Source organism: Nycticebus coucang, chromosome 18, assembly GCF_027406575.1.
Source record: "Nycticebus coucang isolate mNycCou1 chromosome 18, mNycCou1.pri, whole genome shotgun sequence".
NCBI classification, from domain to species: Eukaryota; Metazoa; Chordata; class Mammalia; order Primates; family Lorisidae; genus Nycticebus; species Nycticebus coucang.
Genome location: NC_069797.1, coordinates 60735743 through 60744583, shown reverse-complemented (window position 1 = coordinate 60744583; position 8841 = coordinate 60735743).

Genomic DNA, 8841 nt, shown 5'->3' with positions numbered 1-8841 from the left:
CAAACACAATGGTGAGACACTGATATACCAAGGTTACGAAACCTTACTGACTTGTTTGTACAGTGCTGCCGAAGTAAGCACATGGTGGCAAGTTCATAAACTAAATTGTCAGCATCTAGAGTAGTGCCATGGCATGCAGTAAGTGCTTGATAAATGCTTGTTGAAACAACGGGGAATAGGAATGGTGAGGAGGAGAGAAGGAGGGAAGGAAGGAAGGGGAGGGAGGGAGGGAGAGAAAAAGAAAGGTAGGGAGGTAAGAAGAACAGCTTCAATTGGAAAATAGAAGCAATTCCTTAGGAATGCCCTCACCTTCCCACCTCCCCATCTGTACCATGTTCTTCTTGTGACAATTGGAAGAGTGTCCCTGCTCCTCTCCCAGACCATTTGTTTCACATTTGCTGTAGACGCTGTCTCCCCTCACCTCCTTAAGAACTGGCTGGACTCCTAAGATATTCTGTCACCTCTACTGTCACCCATTCTCCCTCTGAATTAAATCATTTCACTTGCCTCCACCATCCCCCAGCTTTTAAAATTACTTTCTTGACCCCATAAGCACATTCAGCTACTGATCCATGTCTTTTCTCCCTCACCTGAATTCCCATTCATTCTTCAATTCTTAGCAGCAGCCACCTTGGCCTGGGAAGTGACTATTAAGAGCACAACACAGCAAAACAAAGAGCCTGTGCTCCCAGTGACCTGAGGGAACTTCAGAAGCTGCTGGGACTGCCTCCAGGTTTCTTTTGCAGGTAAGATAAATAAATTCTATCTTCTTAAAGCCATGATGATTTGGGGTGTTTCAATAAATGAATCCTAAATTACAGCTTTATGTCTCCTACTAGGCTTTAAGCAACCTGAGGACAAGGCTGTATTTATTTTCTTCAATGTGCTTCCCATGGGGGCCAGGGGCAGTGGGTCAAGCCTGTAATTCTAGCACTCTGGGAGGCTGAGGTGGGTAGACTGCTTGAGCTCAGGAGTTCAAGACCAGCCTGAGCAAAAGCTAAACTCATCTCTAAAAAATAGCCAGGTTGTGACAGGCACCTGTAGTTCCAGCTACTCGGGAGACTGAGGCAGGAGAGTTGCTTGAACTTCAGAATTTGAGATTGCTCTGAAATTTGACATCACAGCACTCTACCAAGGGTGTGACACTGTTCCCCCACCCTCCCCAAACCTAGTGCTTTATAAGACATAGATTCTAAATAAGTGCTCAGTCGGGTGAATGAGGTCTTGAAAATTAGCCTGACACATCAACATGAATCGACCCTGAACATCAGCCTAGGGTTAGCAGCTGGGGTTCCTTCGCTGTGTTAATCAGTGCTGTTACGGGGAAAGGCAAGGGAAAACACGCTGAGGAAGTAAGGGGAAGCAGAGATGGCAGGTAATGATTCATGTTTGAGTTAGTTCTCTGTATGGGTAGGCTGATAAACTTTGTTGTGCAGGGAGCGCAGCTGGAGTTCCACCCCTAGGTTTCTTTTCTTTTTATAACAGCTTTATTGAGATGTAATTCATATATCGTATAATTCACCCACCTAAATTCAGTGTACAATTCAGTGGTTTTTAGTATATTCACAGAGATGTGCAACCATCACTATGATCAATTTTAGAACATTTTCATCACCCCTATTTTTTTAGAGATGGGGTCTCACTCTGTCACCCAGGCAGTGGTGCAATCATAGCTCAATGTAGCCTCCAACTCCTGGACTCAAGTGACCTTCCTGCCTCAATCTCCAGCGTAGCTGGGACTAGAGGCACACCACACTCAGCCTCATCATCTCAGAAGGAAACTCCTTACCCTTTAGCAGTTGTCCCACATTCCCTCACTCCCACCCAGCTTCAAGCAACCACTAATTTACTTTCTATCTACAGATTTACCTATTCTGTACCTTGCATATAAATGGGATCATACAATAAGCAGCCTTTGTGTCCGGCATCTTTCACTTACCATAATTTTCAAGGTTCATTCAGATTGTGGTATGTATCAACACTTTGTTCCTTTTTAACTGTGGAATAATAGTCCATCGTATAGAAAAGCCACATTTATTCATTCATGAGGTGATGGACATCCAAGTTGTTTCCACCTTTTTAGCTATTATGAATATTCATGCACAGGAGTTTGTATATATAGGATTTTTCATTCTCTCGGGTGCATATGTAGGAGAGGAATTGCAGAATCATGTGGTAACTCTAGTCTTAACCTTTTGAAGAACTGCCAGACTGTTTCCCATACTGGCTGCCTATTTTATTTCATTATTTATGTATTTATTTTGGAGACAGAGACTCAAGCTGTCACCCTGGGTGGAATGCCGTGGCATCATAGCTCACAGCAACCTCCAACTCTTGGGCTGAAGTCATCCTCTTGCCTCAGTTTTTCTATTTTTGGTAGAGATGGGAGTCTCACTTTTTGCTGAGGCCGGTTTCAAACCCGGGAGCTCAAGCTATCTGCCTTGGCCTCCAGAATGCTAGGAATACGGGCATGAGCCACTGTGCCCGGTCTTGGCCGCCTATTTTATATCCCATCATCAGTTTAATGACCTGTATCTATGTCAATAGTTGTTATTATTTATTTGGGAATTTTTTAATTACAGCCATCCTAGTGAGTGTGAAGTGGTATCTCATTATGGTTTTGATCTGCATTTCTCCAATAGCTAATGATGGTGAACTTCTTTTCATGTGCTTATTGGTCATTTGTATATGTTCTTCAGAGACATATCTATTTAGATCCTTTACTCATTTTTATTTTATTTATTTATTTATTTATTTTTTATGGTTTTTGGCCGGGGCTGGGTTTGAACCCACCACTCCGGCATATGGGACCGGCACCCAACTCCTTGAGCTACAGGCGCCACCCCTTTTACTCATTTTTAAATCAGTGTTTTTTTATTGAGTCGTAAGAGTTCTTTATATATTCTAGATACTAGGCCCTTATCAGATACATGATTTGCAAATATTTTCTCCTATTCTGTGGGTAGTCTTTCACTTTCTAAATGGTACCCTTTGAAGCACAAAAAGGTTTTGTTTTTTTTAGAGATAGAGTCTCACTTTGTCACCGTGGGTAGAGTGCCATGGTGTCACAGCTCCCAGCAACCTCCAGCTCTTGGGCTTAGGTGATTCTCTTGCCTCAGCCTCCCGAGTAGCTGGGACTACAGGTACCCGCCACAACACCCGGCTATTTTTTTGTTGCAGTTTGGCCGGGGCCAGGTTTGAATCCGCCACCGTCGGTATATGGGGCCAGCGCCCTACTCACTGAGCCACAGGCACCACCCCTGAAGTACAAAAAGGTTTTTATTTTGATGAAGTCCAATTTATCTGCTTGTGCTTTTGGTGTCATATCCAAGAAACCACTGCCTAATCCAAGGACATGAAGATTTACTCCGACATTTCTTTGAAGAATTTTGTTTTGTTTTGTTTTGTTTTGTTTTGTTTGAGACAGAGTCTCACTCAGTCGCCCTGGGGAAGAGTGCCATGGCCTCATAGCTCATTGCAACCTCAAACTCTTGGGCTAAAGCAATTCTCTTGCCTCAGCCTCCCAAGTAGCTGGGAAAGGCACCCACCACAATGGCCAGCTGTTTTTTTTAGACCTGGTCTCGCTCTTGCTCAGGCTGATCTCTAACTCCTGAGCTCAGGCAATCCACTGCCTCCCAGAGTGCTATGATTACAGATGTGAGCCACTGAGCCAGGCTTCTGCTGAGAGTGTTATAGTTTTAGCTCCAACTTTAGGTCTTTGATCCATTTTAAATTAATTTTTGTATATAGTATGAGGTAGGTATCCAACTTTATTTTTTTGTTTGTAGATATTCCTTTTTTAAAATTTCAGATTAAATGAGGGTACAATGTTTGCATTTGTTAGGCAAAGTCCCTGTTGTAGTTGTGTCCCACACCAAGGAGGTGTCCATATACCCTTACGTTGTGCGCATTAGGTGAGAGCACACCAGTCCCCCTTCTTCCTCCCTTCTCCCTCTCCTTTTTCTTTCCTATCCCCAACCCCATAACTTGAATTGAATTGAATGTTTCTCTTGTGTGAGTGCGTATTAGTTCATCCACTGGCTTCATATTAGTATTGAGTACACTGGATACTTGCTTTTCCATTCTTATGATACTTACTAAGAAGAATGTATGTCAACTCCATTCTGGTTAATATAAAAGATGTAAAGTTTTCATTGATTTTTATGGCTGAATAGTATTCTATGGTATACGTATACCACAGATTATTAATCCATTCCTGGGTTGATGGACATTTAGGTTGTTTCCATATCTTGGCTGTTGTAAACTGAGCTGTGATAAACTATCTAGTGCAAATGTCTTTATGATAATGTTTGTAGATACTCTGTTGTGCCAACACCATTTGTTGACATTTTTTCCCCATCAAATTGTTTTAGAATCCATGCCAAAAATCAAGTGATCATAAATATGAGGGTACTTCTGGACTCAATTTTATTCCATTGATCAATATGTCTATCTTTATGCCAGTACCATATGTATAGATTACTGTAGCTTTGTAGTAAGTTTTCAAATAGGAAAATATGAGTCCTCCAACTTTGTTGCTCTTTTTAAAGATTGTTTCGACTATTCTGGATCCTTTGAGTTTTTATATACAATTTACAATCAGCTTATTGATTTCTGGAAATAGGCCCCCTAAGATTTTGATAGGGACTATATTGATTCTTTTTTTTTTTTTTTGTAGAGACAGAGTCTCACTGTACCGCCCTCGGGTAGAGTGCCGTGGCGTCACACGGCTCACAGCAACCTCTAACTCTTGGGCTTCCGCGATTCTCTTGCCTCAGCCTCCCGAGCAGCTGGGACTACAGGCGCCCGCCACAACGCCCAGCTATTTTTTTATTGCAGTTTGGCCGGGGCTGGGTTTGAACCCGCCACCCTCGGCATATGGGGCCGGCGCCCTACTCACTGAGCCACAGGCGCCGCCTATATTGATTCTATAGATAAATTTGGAGAGTACTTTCATCTCAACAATATTTAAGTTTTCGTTTTTTTTTTTTTTTTTTGGCCGGGGCTGGGTTTGAACCCGCCACCTCCGGCATATGGGACTGGCGCCCTACTCCTTGAGCCACAGGCGCCGCCCAATATTTAAGTTTTCTAATCCACAAATATGGGGTATCTTTCTATTTATTCAGATTCTTCTTTAATTTCTGTTTTTTGTTGTTTTTTTTGGGGGGGGGTTGTTTGTTTGTTTTTTGCAGTTTTTGGCCGGGGCTGGGTTTGAACCAGCCACCTCCGGCATATGGGGCCAGCGCCCTACCCCTTTGAGCCACAGGCACCGCCCAATTCTTCTTTAATTTCTTACAAAAATATTTTATGGTTTTCAAAAGTATGAAGTTTGACCTTTTAAAAAATTATTCCTAAGTATTTTATTTATTTATTTTTTCTTTGAGACAGAGCCTTAAGCTGTCACCCTGGGTAGAGTGCTGTGGCACCACAGCTCACAGCAACCTCCAATTCCTGAGCTCAAGCGATTCTCCTGCCTCTGCCTCTCATGTAGATCGGACTACAGGTGCCCACCACAATGCCCAGCTATTTTTGGTCGCAGCCGTCTTTGCTGTTTGGCAGGCCCAGGCTGGATTCGAATGCGCCAGCTCAGATGTATGTGGCTGGCGCCTTAGCCATTTGAGCCACAGGTGCCAAGTCTATTTTATTGTTTTTGATGCTATTGTAAGTGGAATCATTTTCTTAATTTTATTTTCAGATTGTTTACTGTAAGTGTATAGAAATCCAACTGATTCTTTTATCCTGAAACCTTGCTGAACTTATTAGTTCTAAAAGTTCTAAAAGTTTACCATCTTAGGATTTTTCTACATAAAAGATTATGTCATCTAGGGCCACGAGTGGTGGCTCACACTTGTAATCCCAGCACTTTGGAGGTCTGAGGCAGGTGGATTGCCTGAGCACAAGAGTTAAAGACCAGCCTGAGCAAGAGTGAGCCTCGTCTCTAAACAATAGCTGGGCATTGTGGCGGGCACCTGTAGTCACAGACACTTGGGAGGCTGAGGCAACAGAATCTCTTTAACCCCAAGAGTTTGAAGTTGTTGTGAGCTATGATGCCATGGCACTCTATCCAGGGCCCCAAAGTGAGACTCTTCTCAAAAAAACAAAACAAAACAAAAGATTATGTCTGGCTCGGCACGTGTGGCTCAAACGGCTGAGATTCCAGCCACATACACCTGAGCTGGTGGGTTTGAATCCAGCCCGGGCCCGCCAAACAACAATGATGGCTGCAACCAAAAAATAGCTGGGCGTTGTGGCAGATGCCTGTAGTCCCAGCTACTTGGGAGGTGGAGGCAGGAGAATCGCTTGAGCCCAGGAGTTGGAGGTTGCTGTGAGCTGTGATGCCACGGCACTCTACCCAGGGTGACAGCTCGAGGCTCTGTCTCAAAAAAAAAAAAAGATTATGTCATCTGAGAATACAGATAGTTTTACTTCTTCCTTTCCAATTTGAATGCTTTTTATTTCATTTTCTTCCCTAAAATGTTAAATAGAAATGGAAAGAGTGGTTTTTGTTGCTCTTGGTTTTTGCGGATACCCTTCATCAAACTGAGTTCTTTATTGATCTTAGTTTGTTGAGTGTTTTTGTCATGCAGGGGCACTGGACTTTGTCAAATACTTTTTCCTCGTGAATTGAGATCATCATTTGTCTCTCTCTTTTTTTTTTTTTTTTTTTTGCAGTTTTTGGCTGGGGCTGGGTTTGAACCCGCCACCTCCAGCATATGGGGCTGGCACCCTACTCCGTTGAGCCACACGTGCTGCCTGTTGTTTGTCTTTTATTTTACTGAAATAGTATATTAATTTTTGGATGTCAAACCAACCTTGCATTCTCAGAATAAATCCCACTTGGTCATGGTGTATAATCCTTTTGGTATATTGTTGAATTTACTTGCTGGTATTTTGTTGAGAATTTTGCAACTATGTTCATTATATATTTTGATCTTTAATTTTCTCTTTTTGTGATGTCTTTGCCTAGTTGAGGTATCAAGGTAACACTAGCCCCATAGAATGAGTTGGGAAGAGCATAGGTTTCTTTTTTACTGAATTTTTGGTTAAACTCACTCTCTCTCTCTGTCTCCCTCCCTTGCTCCTTCCTTTACTTTTCTTTCTTTCTTTCTTTCTTTCTTTCTTTTTTTTTTTTTTTTTGAGACAGAGTCTCACTCTGTTGCCCAGGCTAGAGTGCCATGGTGTCAGCCTAGCTCACAGCAAGCTCAAATTCATGAGTTCAAGTGATTCTCCTTCCTCAACCTCCTGAGTAACTGGGACTACTGGTGAGTACCATTCCACCTGGCTAATTTTTTTTCTATTTTTGGTAGAGACAGGATCTCTCTCTTGCTGCTGGTGGTTTCCATCTTCTAAACTCAAGCAGTTCCCCCACCTTACCGTCCCAGAGTGCTAGGATTATAGGAGTAAGCCACCACCTTAGCCCTGCAGCTACTTTTAGGTAAGTTTTTTGGGATTAAATCAGGTAGGTATTTACCTGAAGAGAGAACATTCAGGGGAAGGTACCAAAAACTCACTAATCAAGATAAATTATTATTTGGAGTCTGGGTCAACCTAAAGTTTCATCAGGCAGGCAGTGGGATAAAGAAGGGGTACAACAGTGCAGAGGTTGTTTCATGATCACTGTGAGTGGAACCGAGAACCAGGGTCTGAGTGCAGCACGGCATAGCCAGGCCAGGACTACTATCTGTCTCTCCCACAGACTGTAAACCCCTCCAGAGGAGAGGCAGGTCTTCCTTGCCTCTGAACTCCTAGTCCCTAGTGCAATGCATAAAACACAGGACTATTCAGTTCTCCTCAGAGGAAAGGGATCACGAGTCTAACCCAGTGCCAGGCACAAGGTGACTCGGTCGATGCATATTTTCAGGTGATTGGGTGGATTTTATCTAGAAAGTTTCCCCAGTCTTTGTGCTGGTGCCTTGCTTTGGATCTACTCCCAAATCTGAATTGGGGGAAGGGAGGCTGGGTGCCAAAGAGTTTCTGGAAAAAGTTTGTCCTTTCCCGAATACCCTTCCTCTCTGTGTCCAACAGAGCTTGACCTCAAATGTGCAAGTTCTAACATTCAAAAAAGTTGGGTTTGGGCCTGATTGGTCTAGTGCTAGATTTTTGTGATTTATGCAATCACTGTGGCCTGATTAGGCCTCCACAGCTGGGAGGCCCTAGGCCATGACTTTGGGGAAAATCTGAAAGCCAAGAATAGTCACCCAGGGACAGCTTCCTGGGTCCACCCTTCAGGCTGGTTCCAGGACATTCCCTACCACAACACTACTCACTCCTGTGTCTAATTAAAAGTGCTTCATAGGTCTCTCTTTCCTTGGAATTTCCATTTCTTCTTTATTCCAAGAACTATAAAAACCTCATCAATTAATTGGTAGCCATGGGAATCAGACAAGGTACCCTTTAAATAACTTGGATACACTTAAATAAAAGTGTATCCATGCTGACCTCCTCAAGAGAGGAAATGTTTTCACTCTCTTAGACAATATCTAACTGCAGATAAGCCTCCAGCTGACTACAGAAGATTCTTTTCTATGCAATAAAAAGCTGCCCCCCCCCATGACCTCTACTTGTCAGCACCTCATAAATTTACTTTGAGTTGCTTCATAGCCTCAAAAGTACAGTGATATCTTCTGGGAATTAAGCTTTATAATAACTCGAGTGTGTTAAACAAATAAACTTCAGAAAGCGAGGCAAGCTAGACCCCAGGGGAAGCAACACAAATGTGCAAGTTTGGGGATTGCTGCCAGGCTGGTGCTCAGGGACTGTGTCCCTGGCTCTGGGAAGCTGGTTGTCAAAGGAAATGTCATTTCATGGTGGGGGAACCGAAAGGGGTGGCAAAGCTGAGGG